This window comes from Stomoxys calcitrans, chromosome 1 (genome assembly GCF_963082655.1).
Source record: "Stomoxys calcitrans chromosome 1, idStoCalc2.1, whole genome shotgun sequence".
NCBI lineage: Eukaryota > Metazoa > Arthropoda > Insecta > Diptera > Muscidae > Stomoxys > Stomoxys calcitrans.
The window spans coordinates 108,466,967-108,480,423 of NC_081552.1; positions in this window are offsets into that span (position 1 = coordinate 108,466,967).

A 13,457-nucleotide genomic window follows, 5' to 3' on the forward strand; every position below is an offset into this window, starting at 1 on the left:
GTTAAACCGACATCAAAAACCCGTTTTTATACCCTCCACCATAGAATGGGGGCATACTAATTTCGTCATTCTGTTTGTAACACCTCGAAATATGCGTCTAAGACCCCATAAAGTATATACATTCTTGATCGTCATGTCGTTTTAAGTCGATCTATCCATGTCCGTCCGTCCGTCTGTCTGTCGAAAGCACGATAACTTTCGAAGGAATAAAGCTAGCCGCTTGAAATTTTGCACAAATACTTTTTATTAGTGTAGGTTGGTATTGTAAATGGGCTAAATCGTCCCATGTTTTGATATAGCTGCCATATAAACCGATCTTGGGTCTTGACTTCTTGAGCCTCTAGAGGGCGCAATTCTTATCCGATTTTATTGAAATTTTGCACGTAGTATTTTGGTAGTACTTCCAACAACTACGCTAAGTATGGTTTTAATCGGACCATGGTTTGATATAGCTGCCATATTAACCGATTTTGGGTCTTGACTTCTTGAGCCACTAGAGACGCAATTCTCGTCCGCTTTTATTGAAATTTTGCACGTAGTGTAACAACTGTGCTAAGTATGATTTAAATCGGTCCATAATCTGGTATAGCTGTCATATACACCGATCTTGTATCTTGACTTCTTGAGCCAATAGAGCGCGCAATTCACATCCTGGTTGAAATTTTGCATGAGATGTTTTGTTATGACTTCCAATAACTGCGCTAAGTATGGCGTAAATCGGTATAGAACCTGATATAGCTGCCATATAAACCGATCTGGGATCTTGAATTCTTGACTTCTTGATCCTCTAGAGGGCGCAATTCTCATCCGATTTGGCTGAAATTTTGTACAACGGCTTCTCTCATTACCTTCCATATACGTGTCTAAAATGGTCTGAATCGATCAATAGCTTGATACAGCTCCCATATAAACCTATCTCCCGATTTTGCTTCTTGAGCCACTACAAGGCGCAATTCTTATCCGAATGAACTGAAATATTACACAATGACTTATACAATGTTCAGTATTCATTTATGCCCGAATCGGACTATAACTTGATATAGCTCCAATAGCATAACAGTTCTTATTCAATATTCTTTGTTTGTCTAAAAAGAGATACCGCGCATAGAACTCGACAAATGCGATCTTCGGTGGAGGATATACAATATAAGATTCGGCCCGGCCGAACCTAGCACGCTCTTACTTGTTTTTTTTTTTTTTGGTTTTCGCTCTCTGACTTTTTTTCTAAAAATCGATTACGGTGAAGACATTTGAAACCGGGTTTCGTTTTCAGTGTTTACAAACCTATCGGAGACTGAAACACTTTGTCTCAAGCTTTACTCCGGTAGATGAGAGGCTACCCACAATCCAAATGAACGACAAGTTATTCAACATCAGCCCTATTTGTGCCCATGCCCCGACGGAAGGCTAAGACGAGCAGATCAAGGATATTTTCTACGAGCGCCTAAAGAGAGAATATGACCGCTGCTATATATATGATATAGATTCGGATCATTACTTTGTTGCATCAAAGGTTCGCACTCGTTTAAACATAGCGAGGAAAGTACTATCTGACACTGCTCGAAAGCTGGACATTGAAAAGCTGCAAAAAGCTGAAAGCACTCCTTGTTCCGATGATATTATGGCGCAGTGTCAAACTATTGCCCACTCCATTCAAAATGCCGCTAAATCCGTACTTGGGTACCGGAAGCCTCCGCCAAGAAACAAATGGTACGACCAAGAGTGTCAACGCGCCAGTTGAAAGAGAGGTATCGGCAGAACAGGAGAGAGGAGAAAAATCTATTCCGCAGAAAAAAAGGAAATGGAAAGACGTGAGTGTGAGCGAATTAAAATGTACAGGAGTCAGAATGAAGTCCGGAAATTCTACCAAATAATCAAAAAACATTCATTGAGGATATGGAAGAACATTTTACCCAACTTCTAGTGTCCGGCGATTGCGGCGAAGAGTTTACTACAGAACAAATCCCTGATGATGATGTAGAATGTTTGCCGCCTAGTCAGAATGAGGTTCAAATAGCAACAAGGCAGCAGGAGCCCAAGGGTTAACCGCTGAACTATTTAAGACCAGAGCCAACACGCTGATAAAGCGTATGCATCAGCTTGTCTGTGCAATCTGGTTAGAAGAAAGCATGTCCGATGATTTTTACCTCATCATACTATGTCCCGTACACAAGAATTGATATAAGACGGAATGTGCCAACTATAGAGAAATAAGTCTCCTCCCCATACCATACAAGGTACTCTCGAGTGCATTGTGTTTTTATACCCACCACCGAAGGATGGGGGTATATTCATTTTGTCATTCCGTTTGCAACACATCGAAATATCCATTTCCGACCCTATAAAGTATATATATTCTTGATCAGCGTAAAAATCTAAGACGATCTAGACATGTCCGTCCGTCTGTCCGTCCGTCTGTTGAAATCACGCTACAATCTTTAAAAATAGGGATATTGAGCTGAAATTTTGCACAGATTCTTTTTTTGTCCATAAGCAGGTTAAGTTCGAAGATGGGCTATATCGAACTATATCTTGATATAGCCCCCATATAGACCGATCCGCCGATTTAGGGTCTTAGGCCCATAAAAGCCACATTTATTACCCGATTTTGTTGAAGTTTGGGGCAGTGAGTTGTGTTCGGCCATTTGACATCCTTCGTCAATTTGGCTCAGATCGGTTCAGATTTGGATATAGCTGTCATATAGACCTATCCTCCGATTTAGGGTCTAAGGCCCATAAAAGCCACATTTAATATCCGATTTTGCTGAAATTTAGGACAGTGAGTTGTGTTAGGCCCTTCGACATCTTCCGTCAATATGACTGAGATCGGTCCAGATTTGGATATAGCTGCCATATAGACCGATCCTCCGGTTAAGGGTCTTAGGCCCACAAAAGCCACATTTATTATCCGATTTTGATGAAATTCGGGACAGTGAATTATGTAAGACCCATCGACATCCTTCGTTAATTTGGCTCAGATCGGTCCAGATTTGGATATAGCTGCCATATAGATCGATCCTCCGATTTATGGTGTAAGGCCCATAAAAGCCACATTCATTATCCGATTTTGCTGAAATTTGGGGCAGTGAGTTGTGTTGGGTCCTTTGACATATTTCTGCAATTTGGTCCAGATCGGTTCAGATTTGGATATAGCTGCCATATAGACCGATTTCTAAATTTATGGTTTTGGGCCCATAAAATGCTCATTTATTGTCCGATGTCGCCGAAATTTGGAACAGTGAGTTAAGTTAAGCCCCTTGACATACTTCTGCAATATCGCACAGATCGGTCCAGATTTTGATATAGCTGCCATATAGACCGATATCTAGGTTTTAGGTTTTGGAGCCATAAAAGACGCATTTATTGTCCGATGTCGCTGAAATTTGAGTTTGGTTAGGTTCTTCAACGTCCTTCCTTAATTTTGCCCAGATCGGTCCAGATTTGCATATAGCTGCCATATAGACCGATCTCTCGATTTAAGGTTTAGGGCCCATAAAAGAGGCATTTATTGTCCGATTTCGCCGAAATTTGGGACAGTGCTTTGTGTTAGGCTTTTCGACATGTTTATGCAACTTGGCCCAAATCGGTCCAGATTTGGATATAGCTGCCATGTAGATCGATATCTCGATTTAAAGTCTTGGCCCCATAAAAGGCGCATTTATAATCCGATTTCACTAAAATTTGACACAGTGACTTATGTTCGGCTTTTCGACATCCGTGTCGTATATAGTTCAGATCGGTATGAGGTATATGAGTATAAGGTATGAAATTTTTACCGAATTTTGATGAAAGGTGGTTTACATATATACCCGAGGTGGTGGGTATCCAAAGTTCGGCCCGGCCGAACTTAACGCCTTTTTACTTGTTAAGATTAAAACCTAGAGGCAATGAGATAATTGGGCCTTATCAATGCGGCTTTAGACCTGGTAAATCCTCCCCCGACCAGATATTCACTCTGCGCCAAATCCCTATAAAGACTCGAGAAGGACAAATCAACACCTACCATTTCTTTGTTGACTACAAAGTCGATTTCGATACCCCTACAGGTTTTGGTAGGTGGTTCTGAGGCATGGATACTTGCGAAGACGGATGGACCAGTTTGCGTTAATGGAGAATATAGGTGTCGTATGAACCACGAGCTGTATGACGACGATAGCATAGTAACACGTATCAAAATACAATGGTTGCGTTGGCGTCATGTTGTCAGAATGGATTAAAGCTCCAGCAAAGAAGTTTTTTGAAGGCAAACACGGTGGTACACGCTAACCGGGACGCCCAAAAGCCCGATGGAAAGATCATGTGGTGGGAGACACTTCGAAACATGGTGTCATAGATTTTAAAATGGGTACAGAAGATAGAGGCGCTTGGAAAACTATTCTACGTTCGGCTAGTGGCACAAATGCTCTGTCATAGCCAATTAAAGTTAAGTATGTGAAGTAATGTTCATGGACAAATTTGCATTTGTATTAAATGGTGTGAAGGACAATACGGTTTGTACTAATTTCGATAGGACAGCTACAAAATTCTAGCCGGATTGACCCGATGGATTCCTTCATCGATAACGGCTGACCAACAACAACAATCACAGAAAAATTTTTTGCTAAAACAGCAGATTTTATCTGCTGAAAATGGGAAAGTAGACATTACTGCCGTTTCAGAAAACATAGCAAACATTTCGGCCAGCTAAATCAGCAAACAAAATCCAATGTTAGGTACAAAAATGTGCTGGAAAAATTGTTATTTTTCTTGTTTTTATGTTTTTCAGTGACTGGTTTTCCATATTTTAGGTATATTTTGGATATTTTGTCGGAAGAGATGAGTTTAATTTGTGGAATCTTGCTGTTAAGAAGCTACCTGGTCAACAGATTCATTATATATAGTCATCGCGTCCATTGATGTATATGACAGACATGGCGTTTTGTTTCTAAAATTTAAGAAACAAGAAAAAGCGTGCTAAGTTCGGCTGGTCCGAATCTTATATACCCTCCACTATGGATCCCAATTGTTCCTTTCCCGGTATCGCATTTTAGGCAAACAAAGGAAATTGAATGTTGAAGACCACAGTAGAAGTTCTTGTAAAAAATTCAGCCATATCGAATAAGAATTGCGCCCATTAAGGGCTCAAGAAATATAATAGGGAGATCCGTTTATAGGTTATAGACCGATTCAGACCATATTTCACATGTAAACTTGCGGTCATGGGTTATCAACCGATTTAAACTATACTTACTACAGTTGTTGGAAGTCATAACAAAACACCTCATGCCATCGGATAAGAATTGCGCCCTCTAGTGGCTCAAGAAGTCTAGATCCAAGGTTTATATGGCAGCTATATAAATAAAGGGTGATTTTTTTGAGGTTAGGATTTTCATGCATTAGTATTTGACAGATCACGTGGGATTTCAGACATGGTGTCAAAGAGAAAGATGTTCAGTATGCTTTGACATTTCATCATGAATAGACTTACTAACGAGCAACGCTTGCAAATCATTGAATTTTATTACCAAAATCAGTGTTCGGTTCGAAATGTGTTCATTCACCGTAACGTTGCGTCCAACAGCATCTTTGAAAAAATACGGTCCAATGATTCCACCAGCGTACAAACCACACCAAACAGTGCATTTTTCGGGATGCATGGGCAGTTCTTGAACGGCTTCTGGTTGCTCTTCACTCCAAATGCGGCAATTTTGCTTATTTACGTAGCCATTCAACCAGAAATGAGCCTCATCGCTGAACAAAATTTGTCAAAATTTGAACACATTTCGAACCGAACACTGATTTTGGTAATAAAATTCAATGATTTGCAAGCGTTGCTCGTTAGTAAGTCTATTCATGATGAAATGTCAAAGCATACTGAGCATCTTTCTCTTTGACACCATGTCTGAAATCCCACGTGATCTGTCAAATACTAATGCATGAAAATCCTAACCTCAAAAAAATCACCCTTTATATGGACCGATATGGCCCATTTACAAATACGTACGGACGGACATGGCTAGATCGACTTAAAATGTCATGACGATCAAGAATATATATACTTAATGGGGTATTAAACCAATATTTTGAGGTGTTACAAACAGAATGACGATATTATTGTAGATTGCCTCCACTCTATGGTGGAGGATATAAAATGATTATGGAAAATACATTCAGTGGTGATTATGAACATCCACGGAGACACATTTGCATTTTATTTTTATACCCTCCACCAAAGGATGGTAGTATACCTATTTCGTCATTCCGTTTGTAATACCTCGAAATATTAGTCTAAGACCCCATAAAGTTCTTGATCGTATTGACATTCTATTTCGATCTAGCCATGTCCGTCCGTCCGACTGTCAAAAGCCCGCTAGCTTTCGAATTGGCTGATCCGATCCAATTTGGCTGAAATTTTGCATATGTCATTTCGGTTTGACTTCCAATAACTGCCAAGTGTGATCAAAATCGGTTCATAGTCTGATATAGCTTCCGTATAAACCGATCTCAAAATTTGACTTTCTGAGCCTCTTGAGGGCGCAATTATAACTCATTAGAGGTGATAATTTTGTATGACATGTACTGCATGACAAGTACGGTCCATATCGGTCAACAACTTGATATTTGGTGTAGCTCATATATATTTGAAAAACAATTCAAAGAACTTTTTTCTTCTAGCATCCCCTTTATAATCAAACCCTAGTAATTTTCAGCAAATATCAGACTTTTCAACAGTAAACCTGCTGTTCTGCTACTGCTTAAATAGCAGAACTACTGCTGTAATAGTTGCAAAGTTAACTGGTAACAGTCAGCAGACAGTGTTTCGTATTTTCATTAGATTTTTTTCTATGAGTGCAGACGCAGAGTAGCGTATTCAACGTGCGATTTCGATATCCCGAATTAGGCGTAGCCTCGTCATTTGTATAGGAGTGTGTGAAACTATTTTTGGAGGTATTTCACTTACTGCCCAGAGCAGAGAGCCATAAAACGCCACGAGTAGCTGCGTGATCCTCTGCTTTCGAGTTGGTGAATCGCATGATGCGGCTAATAAAATGATTGGCATTTTCTGTTCTTAATTTTCTCTTCCTATGTTGTCTTCTCCATATGTATGTCCAAAGTGAAGATATTCATTCAGTACTTTGTGGTATTCTTCGGATAACCCAAGATCTCTCGCCAATGATTGCTCTATTCCCATATTTCTCCGAAGCACAAAAAACCCCAAACATTCAGGGGAAAGAAATCTTCAAGTTTCTGATTAAATGGCAATGGGAACATAAGTCCTTTTTGTAGGTTTCTTGTAGTAATCCTCGCAGTAAACGTACTTCTCGATTAGTTTGGGAACGATTGAAATAGTTGTGCTCCGAAGGAGCTTTTGGAGGAACTGGGCCGCTTATCACCCAACAAAAATGGAGTTTGTGGACAGAGAGATTGCCACATATGCTCCTATGTATCCCATCAAGTTCATTCTGAAGGCTATTATTTTCACCAATTATCAAATCGATCTGGACGGTTTTAAAAAATAAGGCATCTGTTAATGAAATGTCTTCAAGATTCGGTGGTTTAATTGTAAAAGAAGGGAGATTAATTGTTACCTTGGGCAAACTCAAGCCAATACCTGAATCCTTTCATCATTCGATTTGGAGCAGAGAGTCAAAATACACTCTGTCTCAGATTACTGAGTTTAACCACCGATTCCACCAATTATGTAGGATGAGAGATGGCTTAGTAATCAAAAACGATTTCTAATCCGTTCTGAAAAAAGTTTTTTGAGAACCAGGATCGATCAAGGCTCTCAGAGTGAATATCCCTCCTAAATTCTCAAGAGGAACTAAAGCGGTCCTTAATAAAACATCGCGCCAACTTGCAGATACATCCTGTTCCGTGGTATTGAATGTAAGAGGAGGGGTTGACCTCCTATATGGTGGAACACAAAGCAGCCTGGTTAGATGTAGTAGGGATCTCATGTGGAGTTGTCTGGATTTGTAAGGGTTCAGAGGAACTCCGTCCGGTACTCTTACTATTGTTCAAGTGAAAAAGGATGTGATGGCACTTCCCACATTCCGCACAATTGGTCTTACTCTTACATTTCTTCTTTAAATGGGAAACAGACAAACAATTGTTACAATACAGATTCTTAAATTCTCGAAAAAATCAACACCTTCTGATACAGAAAGCTGCTTAAAATCGTGACAAACCCTTATTGAATGTCAAAGCTTGCAAACCGTCTCAGATTTTCTTGTACCACAAGCGGGCGTTTGGGCGTCTCAATACTTGAGGTTATTTTCGACCATCTAATAGCGATTAATTGAGACGAGCTCAATGATCAAAGACTTTTTTAGCAAATGGAAAAGAAAAGCCAGAGATCGCAACACACACCAACCACTATGGGACTCGTTACGTCATTTGGTTACAACAACTCATCTGCCATATTAGGTGTGTGAAGGCTTCAAGGGCCGTACGTTGGAATGTTGTATTTATACCGAATTTATTGCGAAAACGCCTCTATGACTAAATACCACATTAACCATGCTCGACAACCCTGTCTGTCAGCTTTACTTTTCCCAATGCATGTGTTGGCAGACACGATACGTCTACGGAAACCTCTTCCCTTCCTGCCATGTTTCTTATCCTCGCCTCGGTTATACCGCGACGGTATGAGCTTCTCCCATCCTCAATCCATTCTCCCATCGCCTTTAGTCTCATAGCCGTAGTGGCTGCCTCATATTTAATTTGTATGTCAATGGGTCAGATATCAAGAATAGTCTATAGTTCCCTAGTGGTCGTGGTATTCAGCGCTCCGCCTATACCAAGACAACATGTTCTATTAACTTGTTGTATGGTCCGAACGTTTCACTTTTTCCATAGCAGTCCACCAAACTACTGAGGCGTAAGTAAGTATTGGTCTAATCTTGCTTCTGTAGAGTTAGTGGACTCGGATTCAGGCCCCATTTCGAGACTACGACCCGTTTATTTAGTGCCCAACATCTGTGAGCCTTCTCAGTACGCTCCAGAATGTGACGTTTCCAACGTTTCCAAGTTTCCTATCCAAGATCACTCCTAAGTATTTGACATTGTCAGATATCGAAATCGTTTTATTAAGGAAACGTGGTGCGTCAAATTGGCCCACCTTCGTCTTCCTCGTGAACAGGCATATTTCTGTCTTCTCTGAGTTAACATTGAGACCCTTGGGTCTAGCCAAGTCATATCCTTTCGGTCCTTCTGCATAGCTGGTTCGGATCCTTACCCCTAAGATGTATTATAACATCGCCAGCATAGCAGTCGGGTTCAAATCCCTCCTCAGTCAGTGTTAAGAATGAGATGCGAGTTACCACACCCACTTTACTGTCTCCACCAAAACCACTAAGAACGCTGACCAGTTGATCTAGTTACGACACCTACCATTACTGTCTCCACCAAAACCACCAAGAACGCTGATCATTTAATGTTTGTATAATCGAATTTGTCTCAATAACTTCCGCTAAAACCTATAAAACATAACAATTCTAAAGAATCTTGCCCCTTACACCCACATCACTGTTAACATCGAAAACACTAACCAATCAATAAGACCTTAATATAAAGGGTGATTTTTTTGAGGTTAGGATTTTCATGCATTAGTATTTGACAGATCACGTGGGATTTCAGACATGGTGTCAAAGAGAAAGATGCTCAGTATGCTTTGACATTTCATCATGAATAGACTTACTAACGAGCAACGCTTGCAAATCATTGAATTTTATTACCAAAATCAGTGTTCGGTTCGAAATGTGTTCATTCACCGTAACGTTGCGTCCAACAGCATCTTTGAAAAAATACGGTCCAATGATTCCACCAGCGTACAAACCACACCAAACAGTGCATTTTTCGGGATGCATGGGCAGTTCTTGAACGGCTTCTGTTTGCTCTTCACTCCAAATGCGGCAATTTTGCTTATTTACGTAGCCATTCAACCAGAAATGAGCCTCATCGCTGAACAAAATTTGTCAAAATTTGAACACATTTCGAACCGAACACTGATTTTGGTAATAAAATTCAATGATTTGCAAGCGTTGCTCGTTAGTAAGTCTATTCATGATGAAATGTCAAAGCATACTGAGCATCTTTCTCTTTGACACCATGTCTGAAATCCCACGTGATCTGTCAAATACTAATGCATGAAAATCCTAACCTCAAAAAAATCACCCTTTAGCTGACTAGCTGATAAGAAACAAGTAAAAAGGCGTTAAGTTCGGCCGGGCCGAACTTTAGATACCCACCACCTCGGGTATATATATAAACCACATTTCGTCAAATCCGGGAAAAATGTATACCTTATGACCCCTAGCAGCTGTATAGAAATATGTTCCAATTTGGACCAAATACTAATAAGTACAAGCCATTGTTCAACTGTGTAAAACCAAATTTTGCTCTTTTTAGTAGCTATATCTAAAAATCAACCGCTCTGAACCATAAACGACACGGACGTTGAAAAGGCAAGCATACGTCACTGTGTCAAATTTCAGTGAAATCGGATTATAAAAGCGCCTTTTATTGGGCCAAGGCTTTTCATCGAGATATGGGTCTATATGGCAGCTATAGCCAAATCTGGACCGATTTCGACTAAGTTGCAGATACATGTCGAAGAGCCTAACACAACTCACTGTCCCAAATTTCGGCGAGTTCGGACAATAAATGCGCCTTTTATGGCCCCAAAACCATAAATCAAGAGATCGGTCTATATTGCAGCTATATCCAAAACTGGACCGATCTGGGCCAAATTGGCGAAGGATGACGAAGGGCCTAAGACAACTTACTGTCCCTGAGCCAAATTGAAAAATAATATCGAAAGTTTTATCACAACTCACTGTCCCAAATTTCGGCGACATCGGACAATAAATACGCCTTTTATGGGCTCAAAACCTTAAATCGAGAGATTGGTCTATATGGCAGCTATATCTAAATTTAAACCGATCTGAGCCAAATTGACAAAGGATGTCGAAGGGCCTAAGTCAACTCACTGTCCCAAATTTCAGCAAAATCGGACAATAAATGAGGCTTTTATGGGTCTAAAACCCTAAATCGGAGGATCGGTCTATATGGCAGCTATATCCAAATCTGGACCGATCTGGCCAAATTAGCGAAAGATGTCGAAGGGCGTAAGACGACTCACTGTCCCAAATTTCAGCAAAATCGGATAATAAATGTGGCTTTTATGGGCCTAAGACCCTAAATCGGAGGATCGGTCTACATGGCAGCTATATCCAAAACTGGACCGATGTGGGCCAAATTGGCGAAGGATGACGAAGGGCCTAAGACAACTTACTGTCCCAAATTTCAGCAAAATCGGATAATAAATGTGGCTTTTATGGGCCTAAGAACGTTAATCGGCGGATCGGTCTATATGGGGGCTATATCTAGATATAGTCCGATTTGGCCCATCTTCGAACTTAACCTGCTTATGGACAAAAAAAAGAATCTGCGCAAAGTTTCAGCTCAATATCTCAATTTTTGAAGACTGTAGTGTAAGTATGGTTTAAATCGGTTTATAACCTGGTATAGCTGCCATATAAACCGATCTTGGGTCTTGACTTCTTGAGCCTCTAGAGAGCGCGATTTTTATCTGATTGGAATGAAATTTTGCACGACGTGTTTTGTTATGATATCCAACAACTGTTCTTAGTATGATTTAATTCAGTTCATAACCTGATATAGCTGTCATATGAACCGATCAGGGATCTTGACTTCTTGAGCCTCTAGAGGTCGCAATTATTATCCGATTTGCCTGAAATTTTGTACAACGGATCCTCTCATGACCATCAACATACGTGTTTATTATGGTCTGAATCGGTCTATAGCCCGATACAGCTTCCATATAAATCGATCTCTCTATTTTACTTCTTGAGCCCCCAAAGGGCGCAATTCTTATTCGAATTGGCTGACATTTTACACAGGTCTCCAACATATAATTTAATTGTGGTCTAAATCGGATCATATCTTAGTATCGCTCTAATAGCAGAGCAAATCTTTTCTTATATCATTTTTTGCCTAAGAAGAAATGTCGGGAAAAGAACTCGACAAATGCGCTCCATGGTGGAGGGTATATAAGATTCGGCCCGGCCGAACTTAGCACGCTTTTACTTGTTACATTGCAAATTAGTTTTCTTTAAGATTAAAATCAAAAATAACAAGTAAAAAGGCGTTAAGTTCGACCGGGCCGAACTTTGGATACTCACCACCTTGGATATATATGTGAACCACCTTTCCTCAAAATCCAGTGCAAAATTCATACCTTATGCCCCATAGCAGCTATATTCCGATTTGGACCAGATACTAATAAGTAAAAGTTATTGTTCAATTGTATATAACAAAATATTGGTCTTTTTAGTAGTTATATCTTAAAATAAACCGATCTGAACTTTATACCACACGGATGTCGAAAAGCATAACATAAGTCAGTGTGTCAAATTTCAGTGCAATCGGATTAAAAATGCGCCCTTTATGGGGCCAAGACTTTAAATCGAGAGATCGGTTTATATGGCAGCTATATGCAAATCATCTAGACCAACTTGCAGAAATATGTGGAGAGGCTTAACTTAACTCTTTGTCCCAAATTTCGGCAACATCGGACAATAAATGCGCTTTTTATGGACCCAAAACCTAACACCGAGAGATCGGTCTATATGGCAGCTATATCAAAATATAAACCGATCTGAGCCATATTGACGGAAGATGTCGAAGGGCCTAAGGCAACTCACTGTTCCGAATGTTCAGCAAACTCGGATAATAAATGTGGTCTTTATTGGCCTAAGACCCTAAATCGGCAGATCGGTCTATATGGGGGCTATATCAAGATATAGTCCGATATAGCTCATCTTCGAACTTAACCAGCTTATGGATAATAAAGAAGAACATGTGGAAAATGTCAGCTCAATATCTCTATTTTTGAAGACCGTAGCGTGATTTCAACAGACAGACGGAGGGACATGTCTAGATCGTCTTAGATTTTTACGCTGATGAAGAATATATACACTTTATAGGGTCGGAAATGGATATTTCGTGTTGAAAACGGCATGACAAAGTGAATATACCCCCATTCGTCGGTGGTGGGTATAATAATCATTTGTCAGATTTTAAACCAAAACGGCTTGTTTTAACATACGAAAAGTGCAACCACTCAGCAACTAATAAAACAAACTTGTGTTTTTTTTACCACGGAGTTCTCAAGCCTTAACTGGCGCAGTGGGCGGTTCATATATATATATTATATATTATATATATATATATATATATATATATATATATATATATATATATATATATATATATATATTATATATATATATATATAATATATATATATATATATATATATATATATATATATATATATATATATATATATATATACATATATATATATATATATATATATATATATATATATATATATATATATTGAGGTCCCAGTGAATAAAGGGGTTCGTACCCACGATCTCGTTGTT